Source organism: Bacillus rossius, chromosome 3, assembly GCF_032445375.1.
Source record: "Bacillus rossius redtenbacheri isolate Brsri chromosome 3, Brsri_v3, whole genome shotgun sequence".
In the NCBI taxonomy this organism is placed as follows: Eukaryota; Metazoa; Arthropoda; class Insecta; order Phasmatodea; family Bacillidae; genus Bacillus; species Bacillus rossius.
Window position 1 is genome coordinate 90,048,212 of NC_086332.1, and position 21,023 is coordinate 90,069,234.

The following is a 21,023-nucleotide window of genomic DNA, read 5'->3' on the forward strand; positions in this document are numbered from 1 at the left end:
ATAATAAATTAAATATAATAATAAATTAATAATAATTTTAAATGAATTTATATTAAAATTCACCAAAACTGCTTTTATGAAATATAGGCACATGTTTAATATTAGTAATATAATTTAATAAAATTTTATTTTAAAAACAAGTAAAAATATATTTTATTGGGTTACATCTTTTTTTCAAAGCGATTCTTATTTGAATTGTTTCTGCTGGCTTATCATTTAGGGCCGCAGTATAGTTTTTGAGTTGGAAAACGCACTCCATCATTCCCAGTATTTATGTTCTCTCCTCACTCACTCATCGCATTTCAGCAACATTCACGTGCCTCATTCGGCCCAATATAAAGTGTAGGACTTCTCGTATCTCGGTAGCTACGGTTAGTGTACAGTAATACCTGCAGAGAAAAACGAAAAAAGAAAGAAAGCTTGTGAAAATTGGTCATTTGAAATATATGCATTTTCAACCTAGTAGTTTCTTGCTGGATTCGACGCGATCAGGAAACAGGGTGTATGTTGTTGAGAGCAATCGTCTATTAGGCCTACTCGTAAATTTCCGATTCTTTGACAAAATGAACGTGCACTATTTCAAAGAGCTGATTAATTTCCTCTGGTATTTACTTTCAGTAATGAAATTACTTTTGATTTTATTAATCACAAGTTTTTGAATAAAAATAAATTTTTATCCAAAATTCTTGCTGGAAAACCTTACTTCAATATTGCGACACTGGGATGTCACTTTGCAAAAGTGTGCTCATATTTCTATCAAACTCAATAATAACATAGCAAAATGACTCAAAACAAAATAAGGTTAAACAATTTCTTGATCAGAGGTTCCAGGAATACAAGTTTCAAAACGAACTAATCATGCACTGTAGTATAACACGGAAGTGCCAAAAATGAGAAGTAACCCCCGATTTGAGGACATTTGTCACCGCCTGGTTTGTTACGCAGGTTTGGAGGACGGGAGCCATTGATAAAAACTTGTCGTGAGCAGTGTATAGTGAGCAGGGGAAGTAATAGCACGTATCACCCAGTCTGAGGACGTTTGTCTCCGAAGATGGACAACATGCTGATTTGATGTGCGTTTCAGAGGATGGGTGTCATTGATGACAGCGGTGTGTGACGAGCAGGGAAAATAAGAACAAGTAGCACCAGGTCTGAGCACGCTTACCTTCAAAGATGAATCACTTGCTGGTTTGTTGCATTTGTTCGGAGGACGGGTGTCATCGATGAAAACTTGTCGGCAGCGGTGTGTGGCGAGCAGGGAAAGTGCTCGCGGGCGGCTAATGGAGATTAACTTGTAATTATATAGAGCGTCCGCGAGGGAGGGGAGGGTATATGAGCTCAGGTGGCGAGGAGGGGGTATATGAGCCCAGGCGGACCAGGCACGGGCTGGTGTGTAGGGCGCGGCAGGACGGGGAGGGGTTTATGGTTATTTACGGGGTGGCTCTTGGCGAAAGATTCAATTTGAACGGCGTGGCGAGGCATTTCGGCGTGGGCGACGCTACTAGTCGACTATCTTGCCGGCGCCGGGACGCCGTCGCTTGCAATTAGCTCGCACGAGGCTGCTGCGCGTGATTGGCTGGATGGCAGACCCCCACAACCCCTCTCATGCCATCGCCGGTGGCTTCTGTTACCGAGCCGGGTGTATACGTGATGAGCGTCACACCACCCAGTTGCAACTCAGCAATCCTTCTCGCATCGCAGGTCGGATACATGATGGGTTTAGCATCATTATTTAGGTGAAAGTATCTGAAATGTCATATTCTAAATATCCAAATGAAAAATGGTTTTGCGGCCGCTAAAAGAAAACGTTTTGTTAGTTTAAATCATACACTATATTTTAAAACAGTTGAAAAAATTATTTTTCAGTTGCCAGGAAGAGGTTTATAGGTAATATAAATATATTGATATTATTAAGATGTTCTGCAAGTACCACAAAAATATTGGTTGTCATCCAAACATATTTTTTATGGAGTCATATATTAATAAATGTATGTTTTGGAACAGGATGAAGGGTATGGTGGCAGAGGCGATGTCAGCCATCATGGAATATGATGTCAAGGTTGCCATCTATGATGTCCTTGAAATTGATATTAAACTTTGACCTTGACATTTGACCTTGACCTTTAATCTTTACATTGACCTTGGTATTAACCTTGACCCCAGCCGCCATCTTGGAATGCACCATCTTTAATTCCGCCAATTTGGACTAGCCATCTTAAAGTCAAGCGCCCCACTCCCAAAGGTTGCACGTTTCGTAACTGTGACATCATCGATCTCCCCACTGTCAAATATGCACTTTTCGTAGTGTTAGAACATTCTCCATTTTGGATTCCACTATTTTAAATTATATCAGAGCCGCCAAATTTGATTCAATTCTTGCTAATAGGAGCGCTTGTGTCACGTAGTAAACACGTCATCTGCTAGAGGGCACTGCCGCCATCTTATTTTCAATACTCGATACCAGGAGTACTAGTGTCACGAATTACACACATCATTAGCTTGTGGGTGCTTCCACCATATTGGTTTAATTTTTACTCACTAAAGTGTAGTAGTATAATTATTACAGTAGTAATTATTACCGTGACATCCGCCATCTTGTCGGCCATCTTGGCGACCATCTTGAAAATCTGTAAATATTTAGCTCGAAATGAAGAAATAATTCCAAATATCATCAAAAAATCAGAAATTAATTTACTGTTTGATCACAGCGATTCTTTTCCTTGCTTCAATCGTTGGTCAAGGTAAAAAAAAGAAAATTATAAGTTAAAAACACTCCTTTCATAAAACATAGTGAAAAATCATATAGGCTGCCTAAATTCATCATTAGCCAGACGCAAGTAAGCTGCTGATTTCATCCTGACTGCCATCTTGCAAATCTGTAATTAATAATCTATAAATTCGAAAAAAAATCAAAAAAATCATTTTACAAATGACTTATTAATGCAATGATTGAATCGATCTATTTTAGTCCTTAGTTCGATCCTTGGTAGATTCTAAAATGTAATGTATGCTCTATAATATTTATTTAATTAACCATACTAACTGCAAGCAAAGAATTCTGTACGACTGAATAAATATGGTACTAAGTATTACTTCACCTACCAAGAAGGACGTTTTCAACACTTGGCAGACATTATAACCTAGTAACATCCAATGTCAGACGTATAAAACAGGCGTCTCTGAACTAGGAAGCCAGGACATGTCCAATTTCAGATATAGACCAAGCGAATCCGAAACATATTTCCGGTACTTGTTATATATTTTAAACAAGTATAACAGACAAGACAAGAGTGTTCGGTAATATTATCTATATTGTTTATACACATTTTTATATTTCGCCAGGGGTAGCTAAATTATATTATGCGAGAAACGTTTTGTAAGTTGTTCCTATTCTGGTCAACAGATGTCGCTACATGTTTTGTTGATTTCTATTATTATTTTTTATGTAGGATGCGGGATGTTTTTCCACAGTTGCTAGAGAAGGTGGGTTTTAATTTGCCAGGAATTTCCAGAAGCACACGGAGAACAACAACAGCAGTCTTGTCAGAAACAATTTGAAGCACAGGGAACAACCGACTGCTGTCTATTAAAAATTCAGCTCATTGATATATACTTGCATATTACTATAAAAACATGCTTAGTGTATATAATACATTTTATGCATACGCATATTTGTAACAGATATATGCAAAGCATATTATTACAACATAATATATATTTATCATATAAATGTAACATTTGGTTTTAGTATAAAATCATTAATCAAAATTAAATAATCGTTATTGATCATAGACATAAAATTGCATTGGCAAAGCCAAATATGTGCTCAAAAATTACGTTAAAACGTTTTACCAATCCTAAAAGGTTTTTACCAAACAAAATTAAACAACATTAAATATAAGCATATAACAAGCACTCTCAAACAGATATACAGCAGCATGGGACTACCCAGGGTAAATTGCATTGCTCGCACAACATTATCAATAAAGAAATATTTCATCACAGTCAGAAATCTTAAAGCTTCATTGAATAAAGGCAGTTAAAACTTAAATAATGTCTGTTATTAGCCAGGAAATTGATTCCTACAGTTACGAAGGTGCTATCCATTGCACTGTATGAAAGTTTATAATGCAAAATATGAAACGAATCTTAAGCAAGTAACGAACAAACATTAAAACTTAAACAAAATTTACAGAATACGGGGCTAAAACAAGCAATTTAAAAATTAACTTATAATTATTAACTTACTTTATATTTAATGGTCACTCCATATACCATCTAGTACCACAAGTTAAACAACAAGTTTTCATGACTAACCTCACCTAACCGCCACATTAAGAATATCTATTTAAACCAACAATTTTAACACTATAATGATGCCAAGACCAAAGTCCTAACTATATTTTAGTTTTATGGTCCAATACTTACTCAGGCGCGAACCTCTAAAAAAACAAAGGGACGGGTGGAAAAAGGAGAAGAATTAGGGGTAGCCTAAGAAAGAAGAGGGGAGGAGAAATACACGGAGTACACTATTGCGCTGAGAATCTTGAGATATTTCCACGAATATCATGCTCAGAGTGTACAAACAATACGATAAATAGTTCCCCGGTTCTAAAGAAATATAATTTTTACCAGTAAATACAAAACACACGGGACTCAGATCTATATTAATTTTTGTATCTTAAGGAACCTAAAGGCTATTCCCACTTTGCAAAAGTACAATAAACAACAAAAGTAAATTTCTGAATAAGAATTAAAAAGTGACATATAAAAAGACTAATATAATGATAAAATTTGACATTCTCTTAAATATCTCCAGTGCAAATTCAGTACATAGTGAAGGTTTAGAAAAGCTATGAATGGTCAAAACTTTGACTATGGGTTTTGGGACAACCCGAACGAATCGTTCGATCGTCTGAGACAGCTGCTGGCTGCGCTGTGCAGGAAACTATTCTCACACCAACGAAATAGTTTACATACTTAAATATGCTGGCTACTTAATAAAAGTTAAACGAGAATCGTGCACGATCTTCATGCTTCTGCAAGATGGAAATACCTTCGATGCAAAGTGTGTGAACTTTATGATAGATATCAGACGGGCGTTGTTGAGATTATACCATATTTCCGAATAAACAAGAGCTTGAAGTGCATGTTGACCGTCTTTGATGTGTACAGCAAGTTAGCTTGGGCCAAACCTGTGAAATCTTAGAAAGTGGTTGATGTAACTAAGGCCATGGCAAACATTTTCTCGATGCACCAGTACCATCGCGCCTGCAAGCGAACCTCGGCCAAAATTTATATCATGTGACTTTCAAGACTTTGATGAATAAGTTTGACATAAAACGCTACTCTACTCTGACAAAGCCTCCATAGTCGAGATGTTCAAAAGAACTTTGCAAACCAAGATGTGGCATCAGTTCATGATCAACGAAACTTACAAGTGGATAAAAATCTTGCTGAAACTAATAAGTGAAAACAATACCACGATGCATTCTACCACGAAAATGAAGGACAATCACGTAAAAAATGATCAGCTTTGAACAGTGTTTCCCAACACAAATATGAAAGATCCACAAAAGTGTAAATATAACGTCGGTTCTACTGTGAGGATCTCCAAGCAGAAATGCGTCTTTGAGAATGGTTTAACTGCGAATTGGAGTCCCTAAATTTTCCGTGTGACCCATGTTTGTGAATCGGGGCCTAGGACATAATACCTCAAAGATTTTGTCCACGTTGCCTATTCGTTGTGGCTTCTATGACAATGAAATAGTTTACCATGGATTCCGACAATTAATTTTTTTAGAATATTTTTAACGAATAAATGGAAGATATATGTCAAGAGGTGGTCTTCCACCTAGCTTAAATTCGTGGGTAGGAGATGCAGAAATCGAGAAATGTTTAGATTCTAGTAATTTTTTAAATAACATATTATACTTGTAAAAAAATTATATTTATGAACTTATAATTTCGACCTTAATGGTAAAATTTTAAATTAAGGTTATATTTAAGCAAATAAGAATTTAAGGCACAAATATTTTTTTACACCGACAGTGTTGAACCGAAGACAGGAATCGATCGAATTAAACACTATATTAAAATTATTTTTTTGTAAAGATTTTGGAATTTTTTCCGAATGTATAGGCTAATAACTACAGATTTTATGGCGGCCAAAATGGACGACAATATGGCGGATTCTATGACAGTTTAGTACTTTACTTTACTGCACTCTAGGAGTAAACAATAAACCAAGTTAGTGGCAGCGAATATTAGTAAACGAAAACAAAATGGCATATCCAAGATGGCCTTTATTATGTCATACTGTTTGGCATTATATATATTCCTTGATATTAGAGGTGAAGGACAGTCTGCTGGTAGCCTCCGTGGAGGAAGGACCTATTGCCATTTTACTTTGTCCTCAGCCAGATTTAAACTGAGGACTGCATGATCCATGATGTATGTTTTTGTATTCAAATTCTATCAAAATTGTAATCAACGTTTCCTATAAATGTAAAAAAATTTTACTATTACTTTTGATAATACTTACGTATTTTTCGGACGTGACATTATAGTCAAAGTTGATGGAAAGTGCTAAATTAATGATGATGTAAAATTTTTGAAAACAAATTTTAGGGTGTGACATCATAATCCAATGTTGCAAATATTCTGGTATTCAAGATGGTGAAAAGTACTACAAAACGAAATGGCAGATGTAATTTCATTATAAAAAATGGTGGATGGTTTTAGAATTTATGATGGCGGACCGGCCAACTTATACTACTGACAACAATTCAAGACAATGACGGGTCTTAATACAATGATCAACCTAATAGGTCTCGCACAGTCATCGAACATTTCTCTCATTTGTTGCAAAGCAATAAACCCTATCCGCTCACGCCGAACAGGCTGAACATGAATGCAGTCATGACAAAATTTCATGTTTGTGTATTGGATATCATCCCGAAACTCATCTAGACGTGACAAGTTTGATAATACAAGGCCTTGAAAATACATGTGGGATCCCAGGAAGATCGAAAGAACATGGTCTTCCAGTTTTCTACGATGTTCAAAAACCTACAAATATAAATACATGTATGTGGCATTATTTTTATTGATTTATACCTACATACGCACGACTCACTTTTAGAAGTCATTTTCTTATCTTAATACCTATATATAAATCCAATGTCTGATGTTTGTTTCCAGTGAACTCTTCACCAAGTCAACCGATTTAGATGAAAATTGGCATTTATGTGTATTTTTTTCCAACTTGAGAGATATGATAGTTTTTATTTCGATTAATGGTCTTAATAATTTATAATTAATAATAAATAATAAATAACCGATCGCCATGGGTAAACAAAAAATCATACATCATAAACATACAAACAGTAATTGTGTGACATTTCTCTATGTCCAACACACTGTCATATAGCGCTATCCAGTTTGCTTTAACTCGCAGACAATAAAGCTCCGTGTGTTTAGCCCGGGCAACGCCGGGTACATCAGCTAGTATATATATAGGTGTATATATATATATATATATAGGTGTATATATATATATATATATATATATATATATTCCTGTAACAACTACATTGTAAGGTTTATACCTCAGATGGAAGCAACTTCACCTATACAATTAATGACTGTTTAAGTACTCTGATGTCCATCAAACCTTCAATATTTCAGGGCTACCCGATAGTATTAGTAATTTTCAAAATAGCTATGGGACCACTATGTAAACTTCATAGCAGCAAACTTCCATGCTCATATTTACACACGATCGAATGTATGAAGATGCTGAAGAAAAAGAAAATGGCAAGAACATTGACATACAATTCCGATCCTGAAGCCTGAAAACGTATCCTGGCTTGCCTGAAAGTCAGCATATTAACTGGATGATAAAGTCCAGTTTTGCTGTAGGTAAACCAAGATACATTATCGGGCTTCAGACTGGAAGACAACTCAATGCATGAGTGTGCACCTCTATGTTCGATACCTGCCAAATACATAATGTAAAAAATATTTTTGGACAGCGAAAGCAACCCGTATGTCGACATGAACATGGACTTCAAAAACGGAAGATTTCTTCTCGCATATAAAAGGTTTTTCAAGTTTCAGCAAACATAATATGGTAGTGTAAGCCACTGATACTGAGCCCCTACAGTTTCAAGAATAAGGCACCGTTGATGGTGTTTGACGTTTCAAAACCGGATGATCAAATAAATTCAAACATAATCGACTTTAGGATAGATATATCGATGAGTGGAAATATACCAACAAACACTTATACTGATATTTCACAATCGACTTGAATCGTAAAACTACCGAGACAAGCTGTTGAAAATATTCTCAGAAATACCGGTGCGTTTGCAATATTAACTTAGTAACGACCGAGAATCGCAACCTACCAGGTTTACAAGGCCAACACGGATTCGTCCTGAAAGCGATTCCCATCATGTACGGGGATGACGGCGGGACACGAACCCGCACCTTCTGGCATCCATATCTTAAAACTACTGGACGAAAAAAGTAAACGTTCGAATGAATGGCTATGCAAAAGTAGTATGTAATAGTATGTCCGGGCACAGGTGCCAGGTGCTGATGCCGGGTCAATGACCGATTGCTCTGAAGTCACGGTGGCCATATTGGATGACCTTGACCTTGAACTATGACCTTGACCCTTGACCTTGACCCCGGTGGCCAATTTGGATACGCCAACTTTAAATCGAGCGCCTCACTCACCCATGATGAAATTTTCGTCATGGTCGCCATATTGATTTTTTATGTTCCGCTGGAGGACGCCATCTTGGATACCATCGACTTTGTTTCTGCTGTTTGTTCCTAGATAGCGCCAGCGACGCTCTGTCTCATCACATAAGGTCGATGTTCCATTACCTACCAGAGTTATTATGTTCCTTATCGGCATATTAAATTTAATTTTTTATGCAAATTACATTGGAAGGGCTGTGATTTGAACCTTCGCAGCTCTGATCTATAGTTTGGAAAACATACGCCTTTAACCGCATGGCCATCGAGATATTTAACAGACATAGAATTATATAAGATATATACAAAAATAACATTCATATTCTGACTTGTATTTTTTTTTAAATTTTAAGTAATAATAGCACCACCTTATCGAGACAGAAACACCATCTTGTATTAAGTTACAACCGTTACAATTCGTGTTTCGGCCGCCATCTTGAAAATCCGTAATTTTAATTAAAGTAATTCAGAAAAAATTCCAAAATATATTTTAGAAATTGCTTTAGTTACTTAATTGTTATCTGTCCTCGGTTCGATTCCTGACGAGAATAAACCAGTAATTTATTAATATATTTAAAATATTATCACTTAAGAGTAATATTAACATCTTAAACCACACTCCACATTTAGAATTGTCACCACTGCATCAATTATCGTTACGTACGCCATCTTGAAAATCTTTATTTATTATACGATTTTAATAAAAAAAAAGTTTAAAATTCATCAAAAATAACTCTTTAGAATACTGATTGATTATATCGATTCCCACCTTGGTTCGAAACCGGTAAGAGCAAAAAATAAAAATCAACAGAATCTTCCTCCACGGAAGGCACCTACAGACTGACCTCCCTCCACCAGTGCCAAGGTATATATCGTCTTCTGGTATGACATCATGACCGCCATATTGTCTTCGTCCGCTGGAAACCACCATATTTTTTCGTCTGCTAGAGTGTGCTGACAACATGTTAGAATAAATTTTTTATTCACCATAACTTTGACTTAGATTGTTGACATTGATCTTTGACATTGACCTTTAACTTTAGCCTTCAAATTGAACTTTGACTTTGACGTTGAATTTTACCTTGAATTTGAATTTTGACCTTAACATTGAAATTTGACCTTGACCTTGGGGACCATGATGGATCCGACATTTTGTGTTCAGTACTTGCTACCATGAGCTACCACCTGCTAGAGGACATTGCAACCATCTTGTTTTCGTCTCCTGGAGGACACCATATTGTGTGTGTACTTGTTTGATAGAGTGCCATACCATTATATATGTTTGATTCTTAACCGCTAGAGTGCAGTGATCATTTATTATTACCGAGGTGCCCGCCATCCTGAAATTTGGGCTCAATATTGGAAATTCGTAATGAAGAAACTAGAAATTTAGAAAAAAAATTCAAAATTCATGAAAAAAATTGCAATCACTATACTGATTAATTAGATCGACTAGGGTCCTTGGTACGATTCCTGGTCGATACAAAATAAATAAATTTTATGTAAAAAATTAAATCGTTAATAAATCATGTTCAAGATCCTAAAAGGAGCTTAAAATCCTCTACTAACAGCCTCCTGCAAGCCAATATGACCGCCATAATAAAAATTTGTATTTATTGATCCATAAATTCGGAAAAAATTCCAAAATTCACCAAAAAAACTTATTAATTTACATATTGAATCGATGGATTCCTGTCCTAGGTTTGATTATTTACCAGTGACTAATGTATATAAGATTAAATAAATTTGATATCCTGATTTCCATTAACTTACACGGAGTTTTTTAATCATTCACTCTACGAAAACCAACTCAAGACAATATACCTGACCAACGAATTAAATATGTTGTCGATAAGCCTAACATTAAAGTCCAGTTTATGATACTTAGAATAACCTTGAAAATGTTCATGTACAAAACCATCCATACATATACACCAAGCGTCTTCGAACCACGAGACCGCGTCATGAACAATTTCAGACATATAGACCATGAACACACAGTACACACAAGAAACTAAATGAGCACATAGTACACACAGGAAACGGAATGAACACACAGTACACACAATATACACAGGAAACGGAACGAACACACAGTACACTCAGGAAACGGAATGAACACAGTACACACTAAACACACAGGAAACGGAATGAACACACACAGTAGCGGAAACACAGGCTTAGTTGGAAATCAGAATACAATAAATTAAATTTTTGTAATTTAAATTATTTATTTTATTTCTCAGCATTATACAAATGTAGGTAAAACAGGTTTTTATTGTATATAGCCAGCCTCCTTCAGTTTTTTGAGTATGCAGGATATTTCTTTGATGCACGAATAGTTTCCTGCACAAAGATAGGCACGGTCCACCAATATGTTTGTATCTTACCATTATGTGTAATCAATCTCTCCTGCTACGTTCATCTTACTTGCACGTTTATAATAAATATTATGATCTCTGGTGTCTTCCGTTTTAACACCAACCACAAGGTCACTTTCATCATCGAGCCAGTGATCATCACAAGCTTCATAAGGATAATTTATTTTATCACGTCGTATCCATAGTTTTGGTCTCAGCACACCATCACAGTCTTCGATCTTGCCTGCTTTAGGTGCTTCAGCACAGTCTTCGATCACGTCGCCAGCTTCAGAGTCACTATCATCATCTCCATAGAAGTCAGTATCTTCACCCGAATTACTGTAAGAACTCGAAATCGTTGATGTTGGAGCATCTTTATTGTCTAAAATCATCCTTTTTTAAGTGTCCATCATTATTCCAAAGTATGGAGGATCTACTGAATATGGGCTTGAATGTATTCTCACTTTTCACGGTGTTTATACTTCCATTAGTTTCAGTCTTCCCGAAGCCATCAGCATCCTTCAATTTATGTTCTTCGTCACGGTTCATGTGAGTTAATACCATCATGCTCAGGACAAGGAAAATTATTTACATCAACCAGCACACTCTTCCATTTGTGTAGTGTCTTTATCGATGTCCTCTATAACCTAAGTGGGCTTGGCTTTACATGTTCTACCATGTGTTTTTAAGCTGTCAATTCGTGTTAAAAACCTTATACACCGATTAAAGCTTAACATTTTGCGTAGTGGGTTTTTAACACAATCATCATTCTCATGACGTCTAGCTTTCCTTATCATGACAAAATCCTTGCTACAGTATCTACAGCGGCTTCCTTCCGATTCAGCTGCAGATAACAAACCATGATCCATTGTAGTTTCTTTTGACTAATGTTGGATGCAAACTGACAGTTTTCCAATTGGAACCATTACATATATATAATTTTTTTTTTAATATTTCAACCGAGCAGAAGAGATTGACTACACATCATGGGAAGATCCAACATATTGGTGGATCGTGCCTCTCTTTGTGCAGGAAACTATTCGTGCATCAAGAAATATCCTTCATACTCAAAGAACTGAAGGTGGCTGGCTACATACCATAATGACTTGTTTTACCTACATTTGTATAATGTTGAGAACTAAAATAAATTATTTAAATTACAAAATTTTAATATTTTATTTATTGTATTCTGATTTCCAACTAAGCCTGTGTTTCCGCTACTGTGTGTGTTCATTCCGTTTCCTGCGTGTACTGTGTGTTAATTCCGTTTCCTGTGTGTACAGTGTGTTGATTCAGTTTCCTGTGTGTACTGTGTGTTGATTCCGTTTCCTGTGTGTACTGTATGTTCATTCCGTTTCCTGTGTATACTGTGTGTTCATGGTCTATATGTCTGACATTGTTCATGAGCAGGTCTCGTGGAACGAAGACGCTTGGTGTATATGTATGGATGGTTTTGTACATGAATATTTTAAAGTTTATTCTAAGTATAATAAACTAGACTTTCATGTTAGGCTTATCGACAAAATATTTAATTCATTGGTCAGGTAATTTGTCTTGAGTTGTTTTACGTAGAGTGAATGATTAATAAACTCCGCGAAAGGTAATTGAAACCATAAAAAAAATTTTTTAATAGTATAAACACTTGTCATTGGTCAAGAATCAAACCGAGGACAGTATTCCATTGTTTCAATATGTAAATTAATAAGTATTTTTCGGTTAGTTATGGAATTTTTTTCCGAATTTATAGGTCATTAAATACAAATTTTCAAGAGGCTGGTCATACTGGCTTCCTGGAGGTTGGCAGTAGAGGATTTTTAACTTCTTTTAGGATTTTGAACATGATTTATTAAAGTTTTAATTTTTTACATAAAATTTATTTATTTTGTATCGACCAAGGATCGTACCAAGGATCTTAGTCGATCTAATTAATCAGTATAATGATTGCAAATTTGTTTCATATAATTTGAAATTTTTCTGAATTTCTAGGTTGATCATTACGAATTTCCAAGATGGAGTCCAAATTTCCGGATGGCGGGCACCTCGGTAATAATAAATGATCACTGCACTATAGCGGTTAAGAATTAAACATATATAATGGTAATGCACTCTATCAGACAAGTATACACACAATATGGTGTCCTCCAGCAGACGAAAACAAGATGGTTGCAATGTACTCTAGCAGGTGGTAGCTCATGTTAGCAAGTACTGAACACAAAATGTCGGATCCATGATGGTCGTCAAGGTCAAGGTAAAGTTCAAGGTCAAATTTCAATGTTATTGTCAAATTTCAAGGTCAAGTTTAAATTTCAAGGTTAAAGTTCAATGTTAAGTCTAAAGTAAAAGGTCAAGGTCAATGATCAATTTCAACAATCTAAGTCAAAGGTATGGTGAACAAAAAATTATACTAACATGGTGTCAGCACACTCTAGCAGACGAAAACAAGATGGTGATCTCCACCGAACGAAGACAAGATAGCGGTTATGACGTCATACCAGCTGACGATATATACCTTAGCACTGGTGGAGGGCGGTCAGTCTTTAGGTGGCTTCCATGGAGGAAGGTTCTGTTGATTTTATATTATGCTCTTACTGGTTTTGAACAAAGGACGGGAATCGATCTAATCAATCAGTATCCTAATAAGTTATTTTTTGATGAATTTTAAACTTTTTTCATTAAAATCGTATAAGAAATAAAGATTTTCAAGATGGCGTCCGTAACGATAGTTGATACAGTGGTGACATTTCAAAATATCGGGTATGGTGTAAATGTTTTTATTACTTTTAAGAGATAATTTTTGTAATATATAGTAATAAATTACTGGTTTACTCTCGTCGGGAATCGAATCGAGAACAGAAAACAATTAAATTACTAAACATTTGTAGTATGCAATTATTTAAATATATTTTGGAATTTTTTTGAATTACTATCATTAAAATTACAGATTTTCAAGATGGCGGCCTAAACGCGAAATGTAACGGTTGTGACTTAATACATGACGGCGGTTCTGTCTCGATAAGATGGTGCTATTATTACTTAAAATTTAAAAAAAATACAAGTCTGAATATGAATGTTATTTTTATATATACCTTATTTAATTATATGTCTGTTAAATATCTCGATGGCCATGCGGTTAAAGGCGTATGTATTCCAAACTAGAGATCAGAGTGCAATGGTTCGAATCACAGCTCTTCCAATGTAATTTGCTTAAAAAAATTTAATTTAATATGGCGATAAGGACCATAATAGCTCTGGTAGGTAATGGAACATCGACCATATGTGATGAGACAGAGCGATTCTGGCGCTCTCTAGGAACAAACAGCAGAAAAAAAGTCGGCAGTATCCAAGATGGCGGCCTCCAGCGTAACAGAAAAAAACAATATGGCGACCATGGCGAAAATTTCATCATGAGTGAGTGGGGCGCTCGATTTAAAGATGGCGGATCCAAATTGGCCACCGGGTTCAATGTCAAGGGTCAATGTCATAGGTTAAGGTCAAGGTCATCCAATATGGCTACCGTGACTTCAGAGCAATCGGTCATTGACCCGGCACCCGACACCAGCGCCTGTCGCCTGTGCCCGGACATACTATTACATATTACTTGCAAATATTACCATGGTCTCGAATCGAAAGAATGTAAAATTCCATACCACAAAGTTAAAAATGCTCTAGTAGATTTGCTACTGAGAATCTGCATTGCATCATTTATGTAGCTGGACCTGAGCGGAAGAAATAGCTCAGCAAGTTTTGGGATGTTGAAATTGTTGATCTGCAGACCAACTAATGTTGTCCTTACCTGCCCAAGCATAGTGCAATGTATGGTGGGCAGCTACAATTTGAACGAGTATATACCTGTACAAACTTGAAGCATATGTGTATATGGCACTCGCAGTTGCGAACGTGGAAACTGTGCGGTATATCACATGAGACCGCACACTATCCTTTCAGCCAGCATCGAAGAAGTAGTCGCTTCGTCTGTACACACAACACTAAATTTGGAAGTGTTGCAACCTGTCGCGACGTGCGTCTCGTTGTGGTTCAGTCAGTGATTCTGTCTCAACATACACTGAGTCAAAGCCAAGTCGCAGACATGTTCGCAGACGACGTCGTCCGTGTCTCACCACAGCAGTTGTCGCCCAAGTAGATGACCGGTCGGATTCCTGTGTTCCTGTGCCCGAGATCAACGAACCAGTTGCACCTTGAATCGAAGAGACAGCACCCAGAGTCGACGAGGTAGTCCGTGCAGCATTAAAGACTTTTCTTACGAAAATGCTTATTGCCTTAACCTAATATTTATTTGTGTATTTTTCTAAATAAATTTCTGAAAATTGAACGTATGTGTTTTTATTTCTAGTATTTTAAGGTACCTGAATTTTTACCTAGTAAAAAATTAATTTATAAAAAATTATTTTGACTCATGTAGTATACCAGCAGCCGCGGATGTATAAGTGAGAACCAGACGATAGGACCCTCAGTCCACCTCTGACCGTATTGTGCAGTGCTTATTGTATTGTTTGATTGTTTGACTAATTTCGTGCATAAGTCCTCTATTCTTGAGAAATCGATGGCATCTTTAACGTTGACTTGGATGGATGGTATACCATCGACATCGGGGACCCTGATGGCAGCGGCGACGAAGGCAGCAACACCGACGGCAGTAGCAGGGTTCCCAATATCATCGGTGCTATTAAATATAGACATTACGATGCAATCTGTGATACCAGCATCGGCTTGTGCTGTTCCATTGGTTGAAGTTTCGTCAGCGACTTTAGAGACTTGAATGAAATTCGGAAATTCATTGCACCACTGAAAATACTGTGGTGCATTATTCATTAAACTTTCAAATTCACGTTGGCACAAAAGAAGTCCGTGCCTGAATAATGCACAAAGAATACTGTTTTGGAGCATCAATTGCAATAAACTAATTTCACGTCTATCTAGTCTAACTCGACATTACAAAATCTGTACTGGGTCAGTTAAGCACAAGCAAGAACCTGTTTGCACATACTGTGGCAAAACCTTTATGCTAACACAGCATGCTAGATGTCATGAAAACTCGAACTGTCCACTAAACACATCGTTACATTCGTCACTTTGCGAAAAGTGTGGTGTGTTATACCGACACCCTGCCCATTCAAAATATTTTAAATATACAAACTGAAATTTGATTGGCTACAAAGTGTCACATGACTGTTGGTCATAAATGTATAACTAGCTTGCCTTGGCTGTGACCCTCAGTTCTTCTTTGTTTGTGGAAGAGTGAGGACAGACTCGCTTGGTAGTAACTCAACAGTGTTACTCGGAATTGAAAGCTGAGTACCACGATTGCATCTTTACGATCTTTAGCGCAGAACTCGATTACACCTGTACCATCAGCAATTGGTGGTTATTCAGCCCTGTCTGACCTATCACCTACAATGGGAATCAAAACTCATTCATCAATGTCGGGAATCCTCTGTAGTAACGCTCATGGTGACGCAGATTTCGATGACAATAGTGCCAGTGACATCGATAATGGAAGTAGCAAACTGACGGTGTTCCATCACCCGACTGTACGTACTGTGACAACATCATAAATATAATATTCTTGTTTATGTAATACACAATTGTAACAGGTGCAACAGGCGTTGTAGCCAGTTTATACGCTACTGAAACCTGAAAATGCACATCGGGAATCGTGAAGGACAGATTAAAAATTCATCAGAATCAAACTGTATATTCTGTGGCAAGACATTTGTATGTATAAAACTTGCAAAGGAATGATGAAATACATCACTTTACTTTTAACGAAATTTAGAACCCTGTGCTGTGTGAAAAATGTGGTAAACGACTGCTATGTGGAACTGCTATGAAAAGACATATTAATACATACAAAAGACTCGCTTCTAACTCTAAGAAGACTGTATGTATCGAGAAACACAATAGTGAATTTCTTTTCTGTAGTAGAGTAGAAGTTATGTAATAAATTTATTTCTCGAACCTGTCCTGTTTTTAGTAATTTTAATTAAATTAACGTATTTGCATCAACCAAGGATTAAACCGAGGCTATCGAACCAAGCAATATTTTAACAACAGATTTTTTTGATGAAATTGGAATTTTTTCCGAATGTATAGCTTAAAAATTAAAGATTTTAAAGATGGTAGACAAAACAAGATTACGGATGGCACAGCAATAAGCGAATACTGCACTCTAGCGGGTAAAAATTAAACTAATATAATGGCATCGCTCTCTATCAGACGAAAACAGTATATCGGCAGCGACCTCCCCCAGAATACAACAAGAAGATGGACTCAAGATGGCTCTCATGTAATACTGGCTGGCATAATATCTGCCTTGGCATTAGTGTTGGGAGGTCAGCATGCTGGTAGCTTCCGTGAAGGGAGGATCCATCACCATTTTTAATCGAATGACTTTGCCGGGTTTGATCCCATTACATTTTTATAAATTTTATTATTACAATTTAATTAAATATCTTTTTATTAATTTTAAATTTTTCCCATTAAAATCGGATAATAATTACGTAATTTTAATATTGCGGATGAATTTCAAAATGTCGGAATTATTTTTTATCAAACATTTTTAATAACAAATTTCTATAAAGTTTAAAAATTGTTCCGTTAAAATTAGTAATTTTTACGGATTTTTAAGATGGTAGCCATACAGAAAAATAGAACATTATAAATTGGGGCATTAGATAGCAGAAAGTTCTAGAATTAAAACTGGCGGAATATTATAGAATCCAAAATGGCGGTAAAGGTCAAGTTCAAAGGTCAAGGTTTTCCAAGATGGCCGTGATGACATCACAATCCAATATGATGGTCGGCACCACATGCACCACAGCCATGAAGCCAGTCCCAGGACCCCCATTTATATACTACTGATGAGTAACGTTTGTTTTTACAAACTGCAGCATTTCTTCGTTGTAAATTGGGAACAACCACGTGACTGCATTCAGAACGCAGTATTTCCTCAGGCGGGTTTCAGCAGCGATGTATCGCGGTATCAGTGAATGAATAGGAATATTTTAGATATTTGTGCACAAGAAAAATGTATTTATAAGTTAAGCATTAATAAACAACTTGTCCATTTAAGAATGTCACGTAAGCTTTGTAGAATGTTGTTTGAAGGTAAAAATTAAACAGTAAGTTAAACAGTGCGAAATAAGCGCATGCGTGAATAATGCTATGTTGTTTTCTCGCTTGCAGCGCGAGAAAATGGTTCTTCCCACAATTAGTAGAGTGTAAAACTGTTAACTTTATTTGGCAACAGGATGGAGCCCTTCTCCATTGCAATCTCTTTGTACGAGAGTGGTTGAACTTCGAAGACCCTGGCCGTTAGATTGATCGTAATGGTCGAGACGACAGAACTCTTTTTCGCTGACCTCCACATTCACCTGACTTAAAGACATTTGATTTCTTTTTCCTTGGGGGTTTAATAAAAGATCGCCGTTACGTAATGATTTTCAAGAAATGAGACACAGAATTGAAGAGGATATTGCTTCCATTACTCTGGACGTGTAAACCTAAGTGTTGGAAGAATTGGAGTTTAGGTTGTATGTGTGCCGTATAACTAAAGGTGTACATATTGAACATTTGTAAAAAAAATTGGTTAGTTTATCTTTAATTTGATGTATTTTTTTTGTAGATAGTTTAAATTAAAATGATATTAAATTTCATTAAAACTGGGACATTATCTTATGGACATGACTACACGTTTACATAGACTGCAATAACACACGAACACAGAAAAAAACTTTAGGCTCTTCTGTGAGCGATATATTGTTTTCTGCGGAAAGGTACCTATTGATAAAAACATGGTGCCCTTAACGATTCAAGCTATATGTTTATTGCGTATGTCATTTCTTACTAATCTAACATGTGTTTTTCAATGATGTTTACGTTGATGCTGAAAGCGTGCGTAGATCAATTTCTAACTCCATTGCGCAAATTCAGTTTGATGTTCATTTTTTGCAAGATAAATGAAAATGTTAAATGTTTGGAATACTTAAATATCAAACAATTTTCATTCCGCTGCATGTTTCGCGTAAGTGTGTAAACGTACGTGACGTTTATAGCATTGTTCGAAAACATATCATTTAGTGTTTTACATTTTGGTGGTTAAAAAAAAAGAATTAGGCCTATTGTTTACACGTATCAAGGAAAACTCTGTAAATGTACACCGGAAATAGTCTACAAACAGTATGATGAATGCGTTGGCGGGAGGGGGGGGGAATAATTAAATGGTGTTTTCAGTTTTAATAAATTACTGTGATTATTCTGTAAATGAATCATAACATAAACTCGTTTAAATAAACACACTTAAAAATACACTTGAAAAATGTATTAACATAAATAATATCTATAATAACATTCACAATAAATAAAAAGTTTTTATGCTCTATTATTTTATACCAATCACTTAAGTCTACCACTTAAAAACATATGAATATTTTTATTTGTATGTAGCTTTTATTTTGTATGTAGCCTTTTTTTTCAACCTGTGAAATTTCGTTGCGTGAAGTGCTCGCATCGTTAATATTCACTCTCATCATTTATTTCCGTAACGCGCCTACAGAATTATTTCAACAACAATTAGATCCAAAAAAAATTATAAAATAACGTGCATGACCTACACTACCTAAATTAATTTTTTTTTCTCCCATGTCATTCTTGGACGTAATGGAGATAGATTTGAGCTGCTTTCGGTGTTTGTTGAACACGTGCCAAATACGCGTCGCAGGGCAGAAATTAGCTCAGGCGCTCAATCCACCGTTCCCTCGTGGTCATTACAGGCGAGAGAAAAGGCGATGAAGGTTAATAGTGGTGTGTTCATTGTGCGCCGATGTTTTGGGAAGGGGAAGGAGGCCGTGTGTACCAGCCTCGCTAGAAGAGACCACTTTATTCCTTTCTTCCCGGAGCTATTTACCAACTTGGCCGTGCATTTTTCATGGCGGCAGTTCCTGGGCGTGCCGCCAGACTAACGACTTTGTTTACGTTAGCCGCTCCCCGGGGTTGGTGCCTGAGATAGGCTCGGGGGTGCAGGGGGGGAAGGGGGATAAGAGATTACGGCGCTCCGCAAGAACTCTGTTTTTCTCCGTCGCCCGTCTATCTGATCCGTTGGCGTCCGCTGCCATCCCCAGAGTTGTCCCGTGCAGCAATAAGTGTTCTACCGACAACTAAACACCTTCATTTTATACTTTTGTTTCCTTATGCGATTACTGAGACCGTGAAAATCACACAAATTTGTTCGCAGATAAAAACCAAATAAAATTTTGCAATGTTTGGAATTTCTTATTCGTATTATTTTAATCCAACGTAACCCAATCCTTCGCCTGCATTTAAGCAGTGTTGTTGCTCTTAAAGCAACAATTAAGCTCCGCATGGGAATAAGATTGTAGAAGGTACCGCAGCTTTGTTGTTGGTGACAGTAAAGAGGTAGCCTATATAAACTTTGACTAATGCGAAAATCTTGTGGGTGCATAAATCTTTCCGACGAGAGACAGAGACATTATTTAAAATGAGATGTATGAAAGCTAGGTTATGTAATAAAAAAAAGGTTTGGCAGTTTTCATGCTCGCCAGGGAGTTTAGTGCGAAGAAGACTCGAACTACTGGTGACACACACAATGATACACACGCCATGCGAACCAAAAACATCCCACGCTATATTCGGCGGGCGTTACGCGAGATGACAGACTGACCCACCTTATAGATATTTATGTACGTTCAGGGTGATTTTAGGCAAACGAACGCACCTTTCGCTTTGTAAAGTGCTCCCACGAGAAACTTTACCTGATATAGTTACACTTATGTCACTTTTTTAAGGTTAATCATGAGAATTAAGTTTCATTGCAGAAAACCTATTCATATATGCCCATAGATATATAATACTTATCAA